Consider the following 23490-nt stretch of genomic DNA (forward strand, 5'->3'; position numbering starts at 1 on the left):
TATCAAAGAGCTCAGTTTATTTTGCTTAATAAAGAGAAGGTTAATGGATGATTTGAACAGTCTATAAATATCTACATGGGGACCAAATAATTAATAATGAGCTCTTCTGTCTAGCAGAGAAATGAATAACACACTCCAATGGCTGGACGGATTTAGACTGGAAATAAGGTGTGCATTTTTGAGAGTGAGAACAATTAACCATTGGAACAATTTACCAAGGATCATGGTGGAGTCTCCATCACTGACCATTTTCAAATCAAGATTGGATATTTTTCTAAAAAGATATGCTCTAGGAATTATTTTGGTAGAAGTTCTATTATTCAGGAGGTCACACTAGATGATCACAGTGGTCCCTTCTGGCTTTGGAATCTATGAATAACCAAGGCCTTCCCAGTTAAATTAATAGGAGCTTTGTGGTTGGATCAGCAGCAATATAGGTCATTGCAGGCCAGACTCTGCCCCTCTCACATTGAGTGGTACCTTACTCCCCAAACAGTGACACTTGAGACAAAACTAACAGGAGACTATCCAGCACATCCTTTATTGGGGAACAGCACCCTACTCTTACAGGGAGATGGATTCAATAATCTAGCCAGTCTATTCAATGTTTAAGTACTAGGATCAATTTTCTGGGTATTTCAGAAGCTATCATGAAAACTGTCACAGAAAATGTGTGTTCAGTGCCATGGGGGTCAGGAGCCAGGTTCCTGCTTGTTTGTTTGTTTGTAGTAAAAGCGAAAATGAAGGGACACAAAGGGACTTTGGTGCTATTCACAAAACTGAGGAAGAGGACATGTGCCCCTCCCTCTAACATTCTATAGCCCAGTGATTAGGGAACTCACATGAGACATGGGAGATCCAGGTTTATAACTCTACCGTGGCACAGGGATTTAAACCTAGGTCTCTCATATCCCACATGAGTGCCCTAACCACCAGTGCGTAGGGTATTCAGGGAGGAGGCACTCTCAGGGTCTCCCATTAAAGCTCGTCCACATATTAATGGTGCCAGAGAATGAGAATGAATGGCACTCAGATGGGGGTTGGGGGAAGGGGACACCAGAATTCCAAACCCTGCTCCAATGAGTGTTTAATTATTTATACTAAGTAGAACAGCTACAACAGGAAAGCTTGAGAGAGCCTATGTCTGGAATAGCCAATAGTCTGGTGGTTAGGTCATTCTTCTGGGAGATCAAGGTTCAAATCTCTGTCTGGCATAGGGACTTGAACCCAAGAGTCTCCTAACCTCTAGTTTATAAGGAGAGCACCCACCACTGCTTTGTGAATCGATCCTGAGAAATCAAAATGCTGAGTTTCAGAAGTGTCAAAATGGCACCTGAATGGCATAAGAGGATCCAAAACTTCCTCTTGTACTCTTACACTCAGTGTTACCTTCAGTGCCACTGTATAGGAACAAAAAAATATTTGTCTCTAACTAGGGCTGTCAAGCGATTAAAAAAATTAATCACAATCACACTGTTAAACAATAATAGAATATCATTTATTTAAGGATTTTGGATGTTTTCTACATTTTCAAATATATTGATTTCAATTACAACACAGAATACCAAGTATATAGTGCTCACTTCATATTTATTTTTATTACAGGTGTTTGCACTGTAAAAAGATAAAAGAAATAGTATTTTTCAATTCACCTAATACAAGTACTGTAGTACAATCTCTTTATCATGAAAGTTGAACTTACAAGTATAGATGTACAAAAAAACTGCATTCAAAAATAGAACAATGTAAAATTTTGCGCTTGCAAGTCCACTCAGTCCTACTTCTTGTTCAGCCAATAGCTAAGACAAACTAGTTTGTTTACATTGGCAGGAGATAATGCTGCCCATTTCTTGATTACAATGTCACTTGAAAGTGAGAACAAGTGTTCTCATCACACTGTTGTAGCCAGAGTCGCAAGATATTTACGTGCCAGATGTGCTAAAGATTCATATGTCCCTTCATGTTTCAACCACCATTCCAAGGGACATGCATCCATGCTGATGATGAGTTCTGCTCAAAATTCATCCAAAGCAGTGCAGACTAATGCATGTTTATCATCATCATTTGAGTCAGATGCCACCAGCAGAAGGTTGATTTTCTTTTTTGGTGGTTCAGGTTCTGTAGTTTCTGCACTGGAGTGTCGCTCTTTTAAGACTTCTGAAAGCATGCTCCCTACCTTGTCCCTCTCAGATTTTGGAAGGCATATCAGATTCTTAAATCTTGGGTCAAGTGCTGTAGCTATCTTCACAAATCTCACACCGGTACCTTCTTTGCGTTTTGTCAAATCTGCAGTGAAATTGTTCTTAAAACAAACAACGTGTGCTGGGTCATCATCTGAGGCTGTCATAACATGAAATATATGGCAGAACGCAGGTAAAACAGAGCAGGGGACATACAATTCTCCCCCAAGGAGTTCTGTCAGAAATTTAATTAAAGCATTATTTTTTTTAAAAGAGCGTCATCAGCAAGGAAGCATGTCCTCTGGAATGGTGACTGAAGCATGAAGGGGCATATGAATGTTTAGCATATCTGGAACGTAAATATCTTGCACAAGTGCCATGCAAATGCCTGTTCTCACTTTCTGGTGACATTGTAAATAAGAAGAGGATAGCATTATCTCCTGTAAATGTAAACAAACTTAGCAATTGGCTGAACAAGAAGTAGGACTGAGTGGACTTGTAGGCTCTGAAGTTTTACATTGTTTTGTTTCTGAGTGCAGTTATGTAACAAAAAAAATTCTACATTTGTAAGTTGCACTTTCAGGACAAAGAGATTGCACTACAGTACTTGTATGAGGTGAATTGAAAAATACTATTTCTTCTGTTTATCATTTTTATAGTGAAAATATTTGTAATCAAAATATACACTTTGATTTCAATTACAACACAGAATACAAGATATATATGAAAATGTAGAAAAACATCCAAAATATTTAATAAATTTTATTTGGTATTCTCTTGTTTAACAGTGCAATTAAAACTGTGAATAATCGCAAATTTTTTTTAATTGTGATTAATTTTTTGAGTTAATCATGTGAGCTGACTGCGATTAAATCGACAGCCCTATTTCTAACCCATCAGAAGAGCAAAGGAAGTTAAAATCTGAATAGAGTGACATGATCAAGTGTTTTCTTCATCATCCTCACAATGGCCAACGTGCACAGTGTGACAGAATGCCACGTCCGGTACCATATCTGCCTCTTCCAGAGTGCCTTACGATAAGCCTGCTTGTCCTTGTGGCTGTGGTCAGGACACTACTGAATGTTGGGTCTCAATTGAAAAAGTATTTTAATACAAGAAAAAACAGGAAACTCAAGCATGTTTGGGTCTAATTCAATTTCAGTTCCCTGATTCTTTTATTTCTATGGACAAAAAGGCACGTAATAGAATTATGAAATGGGACCTGAAGAAAGCAGCACAGCACACAGAGTAGCTAAGGCTGGCTTATTGTGTGACAGTTGTAGCCATGCAAAATATAAATTTGAAGCAGATTAAACCACCTCTCATCCAAATTTCAATTAGGGCTGCTGAAGCAAATCAAGGCCCTTGGATAGACTTTGCTTGAAATATGTGAACTGGCGCAGGTCATGGTTTCACAACTGTAAGCCAGATTGTAAAAATGCAAATATTCTTTCTTCATTTTAAGCTCAACGCAACTCCTGACTTTGGAATCTGTAGATGCAATGTACAAAGTACCAGTTCAATGTCAGATTCCCTCCACTCTCTTTACAAGAGCATCCGTGCGTTTTAGTGCTAATGTACTAGAGCATGACACTAGCTCAAGATAATCACATTCTATTGAGAAACATAACAATAGAAATAATGGAATAAGCACTTCATGCCATTTACTAGGAATGTAGTTTGGACACCAAGAGCCAAAACAAACTACAATGGCAAATGCAAGGACTCTATTCTGAAATGATTTGCAAACAGACCCAGCAGCTCTACAGGGGGTCATATTTTCCACAAGGATAAACTGTCCTTGAGCAATGTTTTCAATGCTCTGGATACAAGCACGCTTTTTTTTTCATATGGATTCCTCTCCCTGCCTCCCCTTTTCCTTGAATATTTACTGTTACTAATAAATGTCACTCTCCATTTAGATTTGAGTTACATAATCACATTCCCTTACTGTGTGTGTATACGTACACACACAGAGCAAATGTAGCAATAACTGCATATACTCTAGACTAGAGCCGACTGAATGAATTGATAAGAATCATACTGCAAATTTAGGCCACAAATTCAGCAAGTTTTTAAGCACCTGCATAACTAAATATGTGAATACTCTATATGACTTCAATGGGACTACTTATATGTGCAACTTTTAAACAAGCAATACAAATATTTATTTTTAAATGGATTACCTACATTATTATAGTTGTGCATGTACTAAGCGCTTTGCTAGATAAGGATTTATGTGAACAAATCATAGCCTGTGAGATGCTCATGAACTATACACAATGAAACTGTCTTTGATGATTATCAGTGTGCTGTCTGTTATATGCATAGCATTGGTTTTGCTCCCTGACCAGATGACAGAAACTTTTAAAATAGGATACTAACAAATGGTGAATAGTGAATAATGAAAAGTGATAAAAGACTAAGTGTAATGATAATTCAGCCTGGACGCAGACTCATTATTTGTGCTAAAACTTGCAAAATTTTGGGGCATCACAAACATTTCCTCAAATACACTAGTGATGGTATGAAAAACTCACCACCTGCTAATGGCATGACCCCAAAATAAAAAAATGGAGCAAATGCCCCATAGTTATTTGCAAACCACTTTTTTTTTTGGAACTATTCCACCCTCCCCTTATGGTCTCTAGGTGCTGTGGAAAGCTTTTGCATCCGTGCTGCATAGATTTTGTGCCTCCTTGAAAATTCAGTAAACCAGCTGAAGAAGATCTATGATAAGGGGTCAATTCCTTAGCTGGTGTTTAAATTTACAGATGGAAGGAATGATTCACAGCACTGAAGATAAGAACTTAGGAATTACTCAGTGTACAAATGCTCAGCTTTTATGCTACATTTATACAGTTTTGAGGAAGTAAAGGATTATGTTCCACACTCACGTCCTTTTTGTTGAATTCCCCTTCAGGAGACCAGTGGCAAAGAGGAACACATCTTTAGTGAACACCTGCAACCAGTTCCTTCCTCAGGCACTGAAATAGATTTTCCTCACACTGCATTAAAACAAGATGCAGACTGTTTCCCTTCCCACACCCCCACCGCATATCGCAATGGTACCAACATGGGAGAAAGGTATTTGTGGCATCAGTCTTCTTGGGGCATCAAAAGTAGAGGTAGGTGAACCAGTTACACCTGGTTGTTATCTGGGTTTAATACTATACTGAGCCCAAATATTCCCACAAGTGGGTCCTACTTCAAACCACCCAACTCTCTGTGTGGGTCTAAACTCTCATCAACACTCCCCAGGCATGAATGTAGACTGACAGACGTATTCCCCTTTTATCTCTTGATGATCTGGCCTTAAAATCCATTAACCTTGTCTGTCTTCTGGAGGAAGCTAGGAGCCTTTGAGCCACCTAAAACAGTCTGCTAGACAGTCTGTTGGTGGGGAAAAGAGAGAGACACATTGACAGGGACAGACTGTGTGTAACTCAGTTAAGGGCCTACCTAGCCATATGTTTTGCAATGTTTAGTCTAGCCGTGCTTATAGTCTGCTTGACGTTTTTATTGTTTGTGGACAAGTTTTGCTTTCTTCAAGATAGCTGGACCTGGATTTAGCAACTTTTGGAGCAGCCACTGGTGTGTACCTCAGAGAGAAGGAAGCTATTATCTGACGCTAAGGTGGGTGGAAGGAGGAATAAGATAACAGTGTGGGACTTGGTTAATAGAGGAAGGGGTTGAGGCTTCCTTCGCAAAAGGAAACTGGCATAGGTCAATGTGTGACAGGGCAAGCCAAATGACATGAAGCATGCCAGGCCTGCTTATGTGTGGGTTACACTTACAAGAAGCTTCAGCAAGAACACAGTCCTGTAATAGGAAATCACCCAGTTCCTGCATGCCACATACAAACAGAGGCTACCTCCTAAGCACTGATGGCAGGCAAGTCAGTATCGGTGTGAAAACATCTTTGCCACCAATGGCACGGAAATCAGCAAAAAAATATTGGCTTTGGCAAACATGCAAGAAATAATTGGTGGTTTGCCTAGAAAACTAAGAGACCTGAAAACACAGTTCACCATGGTTGCTGGTGACCGGGGTGAAATAAACACTGACTTTCAGGCTGGGCAAAAAAAAAGCACCTTATCCCCAGTCTAGTACATGCTGTAGAGCAGAGCCAGAAGGAAAATGAAGTGGTGGCATGACACAGAATGAGAATTTCAGATCCTGCAGGCCCTTATGTAATTTGCAGAAGGCACTTCACATTCACTGTATATTTTTTTACTCAGCAGCAAACTCATTACACATTTAAAAGGGTTGAAATTTGTACATGATTGTTATTTGTATTATCATAGTGCCTAGGAGCGCCAGCCATGGATCAGAAACCAATGTGCAAGGTGTTATACAAACCCAGAAAAAAAAGCCAGTCTCTCTCCCAAACAGCTTACAATCTAAGTATAAGACAAGAGATGGCAGATGGACACAGACAGACGGAGGAGTACAAGGAAACAGTGTGACAAATGTACAGAAAACATTTTGATATTTAGGAGCTATATCAGCATAGAAAGTACTCAACTTATTCACATGGACATATCTCCTGCCTACCCACCATGATCTTTGCTTTCTTCTTTATGAGCCAGAAAGAAGGCTGAGAGTACTTCCAAACCCAAAATGCTGTGTCACAAATAAGACATGACTTCAGCAATAACAAGGCAAAGAACAATAAAAACAGTAGATACAAAAAAACAATAAAAACAGTAACGAAAACAGCAGGAGTAGCCATATAGTACAATAGGGCCTCACTAACCTCCACACTTTGCGAAATTTGTATCCGCATCTGATCCACGATCTGCAAAAATGATCTGCGGATATCCGCAGATTTGCAGGGCTCCAGCAATATAGAAAAAAATGTCGGTCTCTCTCGTCACAAAAATATAGGATCAGACGCCCATGGAGCTCCAACTACTTACACCAGCTATGTGTCTAGCCCTCAATAGACAAGTGCTGCAGTGCAGCTTATACCAATAAGATTTCATTGTTTTTACAAAAACATATGTTACTGAACAATTACTAGAACATCAAGGCACATCATAAATTGAAACTTAAGTACAGTTGTCAAAATATGCTAACAAATTGCAATGTATGATGCACCATCCTTGCTGTACTGTGTATATTTATTTACTAATTTGCAAAATTAATTCATCCATAATTGGGTCTCCCAGTCAACGGTGCAAATTAGCAAGGTTTTGCTGAAACACTTTATATTTCTATAGTGCCCTTCATCAGAGAATCTCAAAATGCTTTTGTGAACTTTAGTTAATTAGGCCTACAATAGTGCTATGAAATAGGTAAGTATGATTATACCCTGTTTTAGATCACATTAATTGCAATTTTTTTCTATCAGCAGCACAATGTGTTGAACTAGGTGATGCACTAATAAACTCTGAGTACTGAGCTTGTTTTTAGTTCATGGATGTGCTGGGAATTTGCATATAAACATGCATATGCATGTAATGTCATTCCTCCACTCTGCAGGTTGAAATCATATGAGCCAGTGGAAAGGTTTAGAATATGCAAGAGTACTTCCAAGGATATATGATTCTTGTAAATTTCCAGAGTGCTCACCAGACTTGGGGGGGAAGAGCAGCAGTATAGTGGATGTATGCACACGTACATGTGCCTCATAACTCAAACCCACGTTGGAGGTGCAATCTTAGGCCTTAAAAGGAAACAGATACATTTAAAATCACCATTTAAAAACAATCCAGTTCCTAATCTGTGTTGCTGCTAACTCCAAAGACTACTGAAACTTTAAGAGGTTTAAAAATGTAGCTTAATTTTAACCATTTATTATTTATATGTATAACCCACCCACCTCCTGGGTGTGGTGTTCTGTCCCACCACATGCGTCTGACGAAGTGGGTATTCACCCACGAAAGCTTATGCTCCAATACTTATGTTAGTCTATAAAGTGCCACAGGACTCTTTACCCCTTGTCCCATAGAGTGGCAGAAAGAGAGATTGAGTTTGCTCTATAGCCTTAGCTAACAGCCAGTTGGCTTGTGGTTCATGCACTAAGCTCCAGAGGCACCAGGTTCAATCCTGCCTACCAGCAACTGGGGCTGTTGGTGTTACATTGTATCACAGTAAAGCACAGAGTCCCCACAGAGGATCAGGATCCCATTGTACAAACAAATAGTAAGAGAGAGTCTCTTTACCTTGAAGAGTTTACAATCGAAGGGGGAAAGACAGGCAAAGAATAGAAGAGAATTATTTTACAGATGGGGAGCCAAGGCAGAGAGAGAAATTGACTTACACACAATCACACAGGCAGGGTTGAGAACTGAACCTAAACTTATTGAGTCCTCATCCAGTGCCTGAGCCGCAAGACCAAACTTCTCATGTTCATCTGCTGTTTGTTTACCATTTCTTTTCCATTCATCCACACAATATGAAAAGGGTGATCACTCTAGTTTATATCCAGTTCACCTTCTGGGTCTTGTGCAACAGACTAGTGAAGAAGGAAGAAAAGAGGTGCAAGTTGATGCTTGCTTTTCTGGTTCAATGCCTACATTGGCTTCTAGACAGATTTGCTGGGGAATGTTCAATCCACCCAAATACTGTTCACATTAAAGTCTTTAGAACTTGAGGGGAATATTTCTGCTAGCATTAGGGTTTGTGAAACCTTTAACAAAACCTAAATTAGGGGTCTATACTACCTGCCAATGGACCCTATTGTAGAGCCTGCTCCAGCAAGCAGAAGGAACCGAGATCTAGCAGATCCTGGCTCAGATGGTGCAGCAAAAGGAGAGCAACTACCTGATCCTGTGGAATCCTCTCCATGAAGCCTCCATGGAGCTTGAGCTGCACTGTGCAGAACGGGTAGGCCAGAGCATGGATGGAGGAACAGCCTTCATCATTGTATCATCCTTCCCCCAACCCACAAATCTTTTATGATTCATGCTAATCCACCAGCTGGAGCCTGCGTTGGCTACTCATGGTGTTTTTCACTGTGAGTAACTGAGAAAGAATGGGTCATGGATTCCCGCCTTCAAGAAGTGGGGAGCTCTGGAAACTGAAGACAGAGTCAGATTAAAGCAAGCTAGCCCCCCAAAGCACACCATGAAACTGGGGCCTCTGTGGCTCCATCTCTACACAAAGTCAGATGGTTGTGGCAAGGAGAACCCTGCACTTCCCAGAGCGGAATGTCAGCAGAGGTCTGAATAACTGGGGGGCAGCAGGGTTTCCCTGTATTTTCCCCAGCAGTCAGGACATGTCTGCTGGGGTGGGAAGCGGACTAGGTACACTGCACTCTTCTCCTACACTCACAGCAGGGCCCATGCAGTGAGAGAATATAACTCACTGAGCCTCTAAGTATGCTCCCCAAAAACAAGCTCATCAAAGCACAGGCAATGGCTTTCTTAAAACATTGCAATTCCTTTCCTGTGATTTCACTCATTCAAATGGCCATTCATGGGCAAAAGCAAAACCATGAGAAAAGTTTAACCCTCAAATGCTTTCAAAAAGACACATGCCTGTGTTGAATAAAACCATAACTATACAAGCTGTAACCTATTTTCAACATCCAGTGCCAGAGATCACATAAAACTGTCAGATTAGATTTGTACTGTAAAGTTTCTGTTAAAATAAAGTCATGCCTGATAACACTGATATACTACATACTGTATGTAGGTAAATCAATATTATCATTATCCCCAGGAGTGCTGTAGTCAAGCGGGGCTAGATAATCTAAGCAGACTGCATTTAATAGAATATAAGAAATATTTATGACATCTTTTAAACATTTGAAAACCTAAAAGTTAGAGCCCTGATGATTCAAAGTACAAAAGAAGAGCTTTGACAGCACTCCATGGAAAGAGAATATTTTTTTGGCACACCACTACAGGATCACCTATATGTGAAACAGCCATGTACTGCAGACACACACACTCTAACAGAGGCCTCCACTGATGTAAATCAGCATTGCTCAATTGACTTTGGAGCTGCATGGGTTTGCATCAGCTGAAGACCTGACCCACAGAGCATATACTGTCAGAAACAGAAATACACAACAGTTTCTAAGATATCTTTTGACAGCTTCTGTGTGTTGTTGTTGTTTTTACGGTTAATGCTGTTTAGTTTATGTAGCTGGAATCCAGCCCTTTACAAAAAAGAAAATGTCTATGCTTGACTGAGAAGCATGTCAAGATACTAGGCACTTTGCTAGACCGCTGGTGTTTGTGCTTATAAATTATTACATTTAATTTGCAGAATTGCCTGTAAAGTCTGTAGAGATTTTAAGCCTTTTTCCACAGGAGTTCAGAACAGCTGGCTATGCCTGATGTAGGACTTAAGTTGATAGCTTCATAAGAAATATTACTGAGTCTTCCATTTCCCGCCCCCCCCCCCAATCTTAATTCTCAGATGGAAACTTTCTGCTGATGTTCTCATGTTTCCAAGTGAACTCCAACCAAGCCGTGGTATTTGCTTTTCTTTCTACCCAGTCAATAAATTAGGTTAGCTAGTAGGTGCTAGAAGCTTAGTAAAGTTCACCAAATATGCTTTTAGTATGATATAAAATGAGTGACAGGATCTGTTTTCTTAGACTACAGTGGTTCAATAGGAAAACAAGCTACATAAAAGCAGAGCTCAAAGGGGGCTGCTCACCCATTCTTATCTCACACATTCATGTCTCTCAAATTCACTGCAGTACTTTGTCTTGGCCAAGTCAATTGCTTTGTAATGGTTCCAAATAGCCCTATCCTACCTAGAAGCATTTTAATTTGGTATCACAATAAACAAGGTCATTAGCAGGAGAAATTTCCAGAGTCAAACAAAGAAAATCCATAAGATACCACACATACATGTCCAGAAAAAGAACATGAAACTTTTAAGCAAGACCAACCTTTGCCCGCTAATCCCACCTCTGCTAAAGTGGCAACATAATGGGTCACATGCAACTACCAATGAAAAAGACAGATGACTTACTTTGGATGATAACTGGAGTTATTTGATATGTGTGTCCCTATGGGTGCTCTACTTGTGTGCATGTTCCCCATTCACCTTCGATCTGAGATTTTCAGGAACAATGCCCAGTCGGTCCACACATGCCTCCTAGCTATCATCATGCCCTGAAGGAGGTGGGAGCTTCAGACCCTGGTCTAGAACTGTTTGCAGAACTGCAGACCTAGAAGGCAGCATTTGCCCTAGTGGTGTGTACTTGAGAAGGTGTGAACCAAAGCCCAGGTAGCAGCTTTTCAGTTTTCTACTATAGGAGCATCTTTCAGTAGGGCAATGGACTGATCTGGTAGAATGAGCTATGACCCTAGGTGCGCATGGCACTTTAGCAGTTTCATGGCAGGAGAGGATGCATCCAGAAAGCCATTTGGAAAGTCTTTGGGTAGAGAGTGGCAGACCTTTAGCTCTGTCCACAATACAAACAGCTGAGGAGAAACCAGAAAAGGTCTAGTCCTGTCCAAATAAAAGTCCAACACTCTCCTAATGTCCACGGTGTGAAGGGTGGCATCCTACCTAGATCAGTGAGATTTAGAGTGGAAAAACTGGTAGATGGTCTGAAAGTCTAAGGTGACCTTATATAAGAATGGTGGGAGTGATTGAAGGGATATCTTTTCCTTAACGAAGACAGTGGGGGTGGGGGACAGCCATCAGAGGCCCTAATTCACCAACTCTTCAAGCAGAGCTAATAGCCACCAAAAAAGTGGTTTTCATGGCTAGGTTTAAAAGCACACAGGTTGAGAGCAGTTCAAAGAGTGGTTTCCTCAGAGAAATGAGAGATCAGTTTTAGTCCTAGGTTGGGGTGGGCTCTGTGACACGTGGGCACAGGTTCGATAAACCTTTGACGAATCTAGAAGTTGCAAGGTTGAACAAACACTGAGAAGCCTTCCACTGGGGAAACAGAATATCGTGATAGCTGCCGGGTGAACTTTAATGGAGCTCAACTTTAGTGGAGGTATTCTAGGATTGCCAGGAGGGAAGAGTCAGCAGGAAATAGGTGTCGATGGGTAGAATCTTTTCCATTTCTGAAGGTAAGTGTTTCTAACTGATTCTTTTCTACTATTCAACAGAACCTCCTGGATCTCTGCTTGAGGTGACTCCTGAGCAGTACCCCCTGGAGTAGGTGGGAACTTCAGTGGGAGTTGAGGCTAAAGCTAAAGTCTCAAAGAGAGGGAGGAAAAAACCCCAAAACAACTAAACTAACTCTAAAAATTATTGAAAGCTACATCACTAAGAGAAAATAAGTTAAACAAACTAAAGAAAAACAGCGAGACAAGTAGATGTGCAAGTAGGTGCTTCTGGATGCACCATCTTGGGCCTAGGAGGTTGAAAGGAACTGAAGGCGGATCATCCCTTGCAGCTCTGTATACCCTCAGCACAGGGTATGAGGATAGCTATATCACATATGCAGCTCAAACAGGCACTTCTGCTGAAAATCTCTGGAAAAACTCAGGTGCAACATCCATAAGGACACTACTTGAAGTAGAAGTTAAACTTCCTTTCCCTACCACACAAGAAAAAAATTTTAAATTTAAAAAAAGGGATCATGGGCAACATTTCAAAACATGCAGAAAACAACTTACCTAAAGACCCTAGCTGCTGTGTTCCGTCACTGATACTACCCAAATTTGGAGAAGGAAGCGATTCCTATATAATTCTCCCCCTTTTGGATACTCTGTGACAAAAAGTACTCTGTGGAAGTAAAGTAGTGGTAATTATTAATAATCATCATATCTATGCTGGTTTGGAAATACTAGTATTTGAAATTTAAATAAAACAGATCCCTTAACTGCAACAATTAAAAATCAGAAATGACCTGTACTTAAATTTCAATCCTGAATGTTCATCTGATGATGCAGCCATGTAGAAGTATTTTGTGTTGCTTCCATTTGTGCAAAACTGGAGAACATTTTTCTAGAATTTTTGCACTAAAATGTTCATTTCAGGCAATTGTATGCCCCTCAAGTTTTGCTTTTCTGTGCAATTATATGAAATGGTAGGTTTGCATGGGATCATGCAAAGTTTCAAATTCAATTTCCAAGGCCTTTTTCTTGGAATGCGGCAACTTTCTCTCCAAGTCAACTCCATTTGAATAGAATGAGGCTTTTCCCCACCCTGAGGTGAGTCCAATCGCAAGACTGCAATAATTTGCCTCTCCCTAATCCAACCAGATTAGCAATATTGAAAATGAGATGGATAGCAGCTGCCAAAGTTAGGCATAGGCCCCAAAGCTGCATTACTTGGACACCCAAAATTCCCACTGACTTCAAATCGAAGTTCCCTGTGCATAAACAATGCAGGATCAGCCCTGTAGAGTGATTAGTCATCATACCTTGTTCCCCATTCTGCTCTACAGACGTTCTTTAGTCATGACCTGCCACTGCCCTGCTGCTCTAGTCCTGGGCCTTTTCACAACAGAAAATAGCACTTATGCCAAACTGTGTAGTGGTTTTACGAGGTGGGAAAAGCACCCACCAGGGTTAGAGTAGGAGCAATAAACTCTTTTAACTTGTGACACAAAACAGATTTGAACACAGGTCAACTGAGTTGAAGGGCTAGTGCATCAATCCACTATGTTAACAAACCCCCAGTTGCCCTGGGCCAGGCTCTGTTGAAAAAGACAGCACATTTTGTGGTAAATAAAGTCTTTAAAATAAACATCCAAAAAAAAAATCTTTCCCCTCACCCCTTTACTTTTTATTAGACAAATAATCCAATTATTTTTATGTACTATCACAAGTCTAGACAGATCTACCCTTACCACTGTTTCTGTTTATAAATTATATATATATATTCACACACACCTGACACCCTGGTCAGTACTTGAAAAGAAACTTCAGCCAGTTTTGTTCTTAAGTGATAATCAGAGAAATCCTCCATCACGTGTTGTTGCAGTGTGAGTTGGCCTTACCAGGATGAAGAGTCATGCAGATGTTACCCAAATGCTTCCATTAAGTTAATCTTCCTCAGAAGAGCCCTTCTGCTGCCAAGTGCTTAAGAGTGTCACTTGGGATTTAGATGCCATTTTTGTTCACCTACTGAAGGCTGGTCATGTGTAGGAATCTGCAGCCCTGATAATAGGGTTTAGAGAACACCATGAAAATAGATTACTGGCTACATTTTTTTTAAAAACCTCTACTAGTCAAAGTATACTTTATCATCAAAGTCTTCATGATTGCTTATGTTTTATAAAATGTAAACACAGAACAAAATAATAATAGTAATAGTGGCTGGTGGGCATACTGACAATATAATCAATAGATGTAGATCTAAGTGTGACAGGTACAATAAACACCTGCTACAGGGAAACTGAAAGTCCGATCTATTTTCATTAAGGCAGTTTAAAAAAAAATAAAGCACATCTTTATGTTCAGAAAATGCATCAGACTTTAACTTATGATGTTTATGCCTTTAAAAAAAGTAGTTGTTATGTGGGAGGAAATAATAGTATGAAATAACAGGAAATATTATAAATATATTTAATTTTATAAGTCTACTTCATGCTTTAGAGAAAAGATTAACAAGTCATATCTATTTTTTTCATTTGTATTTTTATCTTCATTTTTCATCTGTATTTGCTACAGCCAAGTAATTCCAACAGTAAGGCAGTTCAGAAGGACAGATGTTCCATTTCATTCTATTCCCAGACTAGTCACTCTGTAAAATTACATTCCTCTTGAAACACTAGTACAACACTTTAAAGACTATCACAAGTTTTAAAGGCAAATAGCAACGCAAAAATGAGCATTAAGCTAAGGCCCAATTTGTGTACTGAATGTCCTTATTAACCAAACCATTTATCAGAGAGATAAAATTTAAAATTATGTTTCATCTTGTGAAATCCTCTTAGTTAACTAAAGAAATCAGAGTTTCACAAATGCCACAAGTTTCATTGCAACCCATGCAATCCATGTGGTATTTGTAACGTCACAGAGCAACGCCAGCACATCCCTCATCCTGCGCCGCTTCCCGCAGCCCCCATTGGCCTGGAGCGGCGAACCGCAGCCAGTGGGAGCCGCGATCGGCCAAACCTGTGGATGCAGCAGGTAAACAAACTGGCCCGGCCTGCCAGGGGGCTTACCCTCACAAGCCGCATGCCAAAGATCCCTGCTTTAGACCCACCTTGCATAGTTGTGTAGGATGATATAAGCTGCAAAGCAGTGGAGAATCAGGCATGAGTTCCATTGAACACAGTGTTGCTTATAGTGCGTAAAATTACTCACATGTGTCAGCAAGGCCTGAGATAGTATTTGAATCCAGGGCTTAAGATATGAAAGATTAGCACATTATCCCACTATGCCACCAATCCTTCCCCATGAAATCATATTAGTAATGCAGGACTCATGCCCCCCTGCCCCCCCCAAAGAAAAAAAACACCTCAGCCAGCATCATAACAGGACCCAAACACCTTTGAAGGTTTGCTTAAGGAGAATGCCCAGTATTTCTCCCATCCCAATATCCTCCCCCTTTTCCCATTCAAGACTTTACATTGTGCACCCACCCTGCATGTAGACTGGAGAATTTGGCTCTAAAGTTTGAATAAGTAAATATCTTATAATATATACACACACACACACAAAATGTCTCAAGGTCACCACTACAGGTAATATTATTACAGACATTGAAGGAATTGTCACATTTACCGCAGGTCAGTCACAAACATTGTGAGGGAAAAAAACAGTTACAATGATAGGACAAATTCTGCTCCCCAGTGTCGTGGGAGTTTTGCTATTAACTCCACCAGCAGAAGGCCCTATGTGAGTTAAAGGCAGGGTCTCAGCACTATTACTAACTTAGCATTACTGAAAGTGCATTTTGTATTTTCTCCTTCTCTACCCGAAAAAAATAGGATAATATTTCAATGGAGGTTTATACAATGCTTATTTTGTTTATTACCTCCCAAGACCGTACTGCACACGTACACAAAGTGGAATGACACATCGAAAAGCATATTGGGCCAAATCCATCCCTTGTGTCACTTCACTGAGGTCAACGGAATTACAATGGGGGTGAATTTGGTTTAATATTTAAATCAACTAAGAAAACTGAGCTAAATTCTTCCCTCATATCTAGGAATGTAGCCCTCAGTAAAGTTAGGACAGTTATACACACTTAGCTGAGGGCAGAACTGGGCCTACATGATGCAAGGTCAAACTGTGCTGGCTTTACTCATACAAAATTCCCACTGAAGCCCGTGGAACCATAGACATGAAATAGGTGAGCAGTGTTCAGCTCTCTTTTTTTAAAGTAACATATACGAATGGTGACCACATTGGGAAGCTTATCGCCCATCAGAATTTACTTTCCCCTCAGTTATATAATAGAAGACACAGGGCCGGGAATATTAAGAAATAAATCAAATCTTTTCTTTGTTTAAATGTATAAAATATCTACAGGCAGAATGTGCCCCAAACTAAAGGTTATATTAAACAGAAAAGGGAATGATGGGCCTCTTTCACTGCTTGTTCTACACAGAAAAAAAAACACCGAAGAGCTTGTTTTAGATGGCTTTTCCTGTGTACCTATTAACTAAAAACAAATACTGGTCCTTAAATTAATATTATTTGTAAAAGAGCTAACTGTACGCTTAGATCTCTCCAAGTACCCCCAAAACATAGTCTACCTTCCCACTGGTAGTATACAAAAACGCAGAGACATCAGTATAAGATGCCAGCCTCAATAAAAGGCTCTGCCCAGTTTTTCACTCTTCTCCATTGGTCAGCGAGTTAGAGCTCCCTTTCTACCAACCTCATGGGATGGCTGCTCCACCGTTCAGCTTGGCATCCAGCTCCAGACCAGCACTAGCTTGTATCAGTTAGGGCCCAGTCCCGGAAGCTGCTGCACTTTTCTTGCAGGCACCCAGCACATCAAGGGATTCACAGTGCATTGCAGGATTTGACACTTGGTCCCGAAGAAAAAGAGATGCACAGACCATGCATAATCTAGATTGCTTCAAATTTGACCTGAGAACATATTTGCTGGTTCTAACAGCAGCCAACAGGAACTATTTTACACCCCATGCTGTTCCATTCTGTTTATAGTCATTGTGCACCTGCTCCGGTAAACACTTACAGATGTAACTTTACTCACATGAGTAGAACTTTTTAGTTTAATGGGGCTGCCAGTGCCCAGGGGAGTGAGGTTACTCATGTGTAAGTGTTTGCAGAACTGGACCCTAAAAAATCATGAGTACTGATACACGTTATGGAATGAGTTTCTGCTCAGTGAAAATAAACTATTTTCAAACACTAATCACTCTGCTGTTCTTTTTTTAATTCCCAAACACAAGAAAGACTAAGTCATCCTGCGTGACTTTTTAAAATAAAAGCAAAACCTCCAAAAGAGCATCTGAAATAAATACAATTCTATGGGCCAAATTCTGCTCTGATTTATGAGAGTGTCTGTCCATAATCAATCCTCTAAGTTGATGGAGTTACACTGATGTAAATACAAATGTGGCCCACTTATGTTTGCACAAGTAATGATTTTAAACAGTATAAGACACTGATGATTATATTTGCAAAGAAATTACAAAGTCTGAATTTTCACCTGGAAAGATTCAGCTCCAAGTAAAATTTTAGAGTCACCCTATAAACAGCATTTTTCAGTGGTTTAAAAAGAAAAAAAAAAGAAAGTGGTGCAAACAGTGCCTCTATACGTTCTGCTGATCTTATGTGAGAATTGGGTTAACATTAAATATATACACAGCACAAAAACTCATATAGGTTGAACACTGCAAGGCTGCCAATTTAATTTGAAATGACTTGACAGAAAATCTCTAGGCCACCAAATGCTATTATAAAGCACTGTATTCTCATTAAAGGTCTGAGCCTTTTTCTCTCCCTGAGGGCAGACTCCTCCTGAGGCTCTCCCTCTGGCATAACATGTGACAGAGCTAATCTGTCTTCCCTTGGACAGCACTGCGGATATGCAAACCCAGGTGGCACTAATAGGTTTACAGTAATAACTATGGAATTGGATACAGTATGTTACACTGCGAGAAATTCCCACAGATCAATTTTTGTGGTGAAGGTTAACAAACAGACAGAGCCATAGTATTCTTTTTCATGGGTCTGTTAACAATTTTATGGTTTTAAAATAAAAAGAAAATCTCCCATATTTAGATAGAACATAAATATTTAACTTTTCAAATATATCTGCTTTATATGTACATAAAAATACGCAGTGAGACCAAGTCTGCTTTCACTTATACCGGTGTCAATCCAGAGGAATACCATTGACTTCAAAGGAAGTCCTCCAGTTTTACACGGAAAGATTCAGCTCCAATGAGAGCAGAATACGGCCCACCAATTTTTTGACTAAATATAGTATCATACTGTTATTATTATTTAGTGATATTTTTGTAACTTTATTGGAAACTAGACAGAGAGTAAATTTACTGGTTTAATTGTGATGACTGTTCTTTACAACTGAAAATACGCTTGTTGTAGTAAAGCATTATAGGCTGAGAAAAATTAGTGATCTGACCATTTGTGATCATTAAAGATCCCAAGGCATTAGGGGTTTTAATCTCAGTGTGCTGGCCAAATTCCAACATGGCTAATTACATTCTCTACCTACATTCTTGGCATTTTACCCAAGGTAGTTGCATTTCCACGGGGATGAAATGTTTCTTGCATATGGAGTTTACAACTCTTTACTATCCTTTGGTATGAATGGTGCTAAAGAAGATATAATATCATCATTATAATTAAGGTGAAGTACAGACATTCTAGACAATAGAAAAGGCCTTCTGTTAAACTGGAACATTTAATTTAGTAATTAAAAACACTATTTGAGATCAAGAGGCACACCTGTATTGTCATATGTTGTTATGCTCCCAGGGATGAAACATATTGGAAAGTTATTGATGACTGCTGAGAGTGTCTACAATCTCGTTACAAATTCACCTGCTTGTCCTTCCACAAAGCAGCATTAGTACCAGCTCAAGCCAAAACATTTTCATTGCTTGAGACAAATGAAGATAGCTACCAAGAAGAAAAAGAATAATTGCTTAGAAGATATTGGGGGGCAGGGGAGGAAACAAAAATAAACCTAGATAATTGCATATAAAGCAGTGTGAGGCTTTCAAAATTGGGGTGCCTGTCTTTCTGTGGCTATGAGCTTGGGTGATTGTCTACAAATGCCATCTCTTCAGGTAGTGCCTCCCACTTCTAATGCCTACTCATCTTCACAAGCAAGCAAAGACATATTGAAGGGGGGATGATGCATGGTGAATAATGTAAGATGGTTCTCTAGTTAGGAATGACACCTCACCCTTTCCTTCTGTGGATGACTGGTTGGCCATTTTGGTTCATCTCTCACAGAAAGACATTGACAGGCAGCATTATAAAACAACATCACCAAAAAAATGGGTAAAAAAAAAATCACAGTCAAGCCTGCTTCATGGCAACATCAATTTGTCACATTTTTACACCAAGATTTTTCAGTAAACAATTTGATCTTACTCCAGCTCAAAGTGAAATCAAATCAATCAGTTCTTTGATGCTAAAGAGTGAAAAAATGCTTTCAGTCTATCCAGGTCATTGATTACCGCAGTGTACATACAGATAATGGGTCAGATTCAGATATCTTTACTCACACTGTCTTTGCTCCATGAACAGTCCCACTGGTGCTACTCGAGAAATATCTACCACTCAACCTGAGTAACACAACAGAATTCAGCCCTACGCAACTCGACTAAAACAAACCAACACAATGTGGGTAATGGAAAAAATCACTTGTGCCACACGGGGCCATATGCAATGATTGACACTAAGTGCAGTTGGGAGCAGGAAATCACTGATTTTCAACTGATATTTAAGCAGGAAGTCATTTACTGTCAATTATTATTAAACAGACAAAACTGCACTGAATTAGTGCAAAATGGTTTGCTGCATGGGAAAACTGTCATTAATAAAGATATTAAGTGGGCTGAACTGTAGATTTTAAACACCAAATTTTGTTAGTCTGTTGAAGGCTTCATTTTCAAACCTGTACAGCCCATTTACACAACGCACAGTATGATAAGATTAGTAGATCAGTTTTTTATATTTAGAAAGACAACCAGTACAAAAAACCCACATATGTAGGTTCTCAGAGCCAGAAAAGACTATATATATATACACACAGTCTCACAGCCATCAAAAAGCCATTTGACAACTGATACCACACAACGGCCACAGCTATAAATTGTTCTCAGAGAAAAACAGGTATTTTAGATATCAGTGTCTAGTAAATGTTGACTTTTTTATAGTAATCATTATTCAATTTGATAAATATTAATATTGCATTACAGTGATGCCTAAACACTCCAGAATCATCGCCTCATTGTGCTTTGCACTGTACAAATCACATAGTAAGAAACAGTCCCTGCCCCTAGGAGCTTACATCCTTTGTCTGGGTTGTCTGTTTAGACTGTAAGAAAGGAATGGTTATTCCCATTTTACAGATGAACTGAGGTACAGAGAGATTAAATGACATGCCCAAAACAACAATGAAAGTTTGTTGTACAAGTGAGAATTGAACCTACAGCTCTTGAGTTTTGTAGTGCCTTAACCACAAAACCATCCTTCATCACACCATGCTGAAGTACAGAATCCTAAATAGGCTCCTTAATGTTGGCCCTTAATTTTAGCAACAGCTTTGAACAATGGAGTTCAGAGTTTTTATTTTCAAGCCTATGTTTCTGACACTTATTACAAAACAAAAATGCTACTGAAAGTGCTCTTTGAACTATTGTTCTAAAAACTGAACCTACCTGAATTTTCTAGCTTTTTAAAAAAGACCTGTTTGATTTTAGTGCTAGTAAATATTCACGAATTGGTAGTACCTGCAGCAGCTCCCACTGTTTCAGCTACCACCATTGAAACCTACTTCTTCACCTCAGAGTCCTTCCCCCACATCCCATGCAATCACACATCTCAGCATTGACTTAGGGTGACCATATTTTCCCAAAGGGAAAACGGATGGGGCTGGCCTGAGGCCCCCGTTTCCTCCCCATGCACTGGACCAGCCCAAGACCCCCTGTCGCCTGCCCACACGGAGCTGGCCATGCCTGAGCGACTCTCCCTCCCTCTCCCTCCCACACAGGGCTGGCATTCCTGCTTTCCTTCCCTCCCTTCACATGTTCCTCCATGCCCTGCTAGCGGGTGGCACTCCACTTTTTTGGCAAAACTGTGCATTTATCCAGCTTGCTCCTGCCATCTGAAGATCAGCTGGCACAAGCATATGGGACAAATGCCCAGTTTTGCCAAAAAAGTCAGAACGACTGGGATAGGGCTTAAAAAAGGGACTGTCCTGGCCAAAATGGGATGTATGGTCGCTCTACATTGTCTGGACAGCCCCATCTCATCTCAAAGTCTGAGCTTCCTTCCTCACAACACTTTCCCCTTCTTCACAGATGACAGCACTGACATCTTCCCTATCACAGAGACTTGTAATCTTAGATTTGTGTCAAATATGATTCCGTCTTTCAGCAAACCTCATCTCTTCCTCAATAATATCTCTAAAATATGTCTGTTCCTCTTCTCCTGCTAAAAACCCTGTCCAGGTGTTGGTGGTCATCTATTTCCTCAGCTACTGCAACCTCCTCATTCCTGTTCTCCTCACATCTTCTCACCCCACACCTTTCAATACAAACTGTGGTGTTAAAATCCTTGTTTTCTCCTGTTGCTCTGACTACATAACTCCCTTTGCAACTCTTTTCACTGGGTCCCCCACACCTTTCAAATTGCATCAAGTTTAAGTTTCCCATCCTCCCCTACTCTACACATGCTCTTATGTCCCCTGATTCTCCTCCTAGTAATTATGCTCTTCCCAAACGACCTTCTTAAATGTCCCATTTGTATCGTTCTCCCATTCTTTTTTGTTCCTTCAGCTTTGAATTCCCCCCTCTCCTCTCACACCAAAGAAACTCTGTCTTCATTAAAATTCTTCCTTACAACACACTTCTTCCACAAATTGTTCCAGCCACTATCACAATAAGTATAGATTAAAAAAAAAAAACTCCAGCACTTGAAGTTTGGACATTCAACCTATGCATTTTGTATGCCTAATGACTATTGTCTTTGGCTGACCTACACGATAAGTTTCGGGGGCAGGAACCCTGTCTGCATGTATCTTTGTACAGTGCCAAACATAATGCAGGAGCTCAGCTTAGTCTATGTATATACCAAATACAGTGATAACATGATAATAATGATGATCTTACACATATGTAGTGACTTTCATCCAGATGGATCCCAAAGCACTTTACACCATTTGCCAATTAACTGTACAAGCTAAAGTATTTATATAGGAATCACTTCGCCCACCAACTAAATGCAGTCAGCTATGGCCCAATGCCAGCAGCTCTTTAATTGCATATAGTTACATGACACAGGTTTAGGACAGGAAGTGAAGAAACATGTCATATTCCCAGGTGGAACGTAGGTAGATAGATTATAATTAGCAAAACAAATTGAAACATGCAATGAAATTTTCAGGGAAAAACTTACAATGATTTTTTTGGTTGATTTTTTTCAAAATTTCAACTCTTCTTTATGCTGGTTGAAAAACAGAACACATACAAAGTTACAAATAATTTATAAATATTTTTGCAAATTTAGAAAATTCAAACATTTTTCTCTGCCAGTTTTAATAATTACCAAAGTTGGGAACTGGCCAGGACACTGCACCTAAAGACCACTACATCTGCAAGAAATGTCATGGGATTTTTGTGCCTGTAAGTGGTTTTGGCTTTGGTTCTTGTGTCTGGAAGACAAACTGTGCAGATGGAGGGTAGCAGCATGCAGGGCCATGAGTTCAATATATTAGGAAGTGGAGGAAGCACCTTACCTGCAAATTGGCATACCCATGTTCAAAGAACTTCAAGGGATATATTTAATAAAAACTTAGGTAATTCTTACTCAGTCCTGAATCTCCTTTGCACACTGACAAAATTACAGCCAGGTATTCACCATTAATATTTAAACTGAAGTTCTACAAGAAAAAGCAATTGCTTTGATCTCCCGCCTCTCCCCAGGAAAACTATTCACTCAGTAAAATCCTGGCCTTATTGAAGTCAACTGGAGTAGGATACTATGGAGTATTTCATCCACAGTCTACTGGAAAGTTGACTGAATAATGAAAATTAATTAATTCTGAATAAATTACCTACTGATTGCTGAAAATTTATGAATCATTTATTTGAATAGTATTCAACCATACACAAAGCTAGTCAAAGAGGGGGAAATGTATTTGTGACAATTGCATCAATTGATGCAAAAAGTATTCATGAATATTATTCAGCCAGCTCTAGACTACAGTAACTTGATATCCAGTTTTAAATAACTCAATGTAT

The 23490-nt window shown here is 39.7% G+C and overlaps 1 long non-coding RNA gene across 4 annotated transcripts in view; it reads right to left on the reverse strand.

Annotated features, from left to right (window-relative positions):
- LOC120401957 overlaps window positions 1-17029 on the reverse strand; it is a 76683-nt gene extending 59654 nt beyond the window's left edge. For 2 of the 4 annotated variants that reach the window (XR_005596869.1, XR_005596871.1), the window contains exons 1-3: window positions 16896-17029; window positions 14059-14218; window positions 12731-12839 (exon numbers count right to left, since the gene is read on the reverse strand). This is a non-coding gene — a long non-coding RNA (uncharacterized LOC120401957). Of the gene's footprint in view, window positions 1-12730; window positions 12840-13951; window positions 14219-16895 lie in introns of all 4 variants that reach the window. The other 2 variants (XR_005596868.1, XR_005596870.1) reach the window with 1 other exon arrangement.
- Window positions 17030-23490: the final 6461 nt, after the last annotated feature.

This window comes from Mauremys reevesii, linkage group 3 (genome assembly GCF_016161935.1).
Source record: "Mauremys reevesii isolate NIE-2019 linkage group 3, ASM1616193v1, whole genome shotgun sequence".
Classification (NCBI taxonomy): Eukaryota; Metazoa; Chordata; order Testudines; family Geoemydidae; genus Mauremys; species Mauremys reevesii.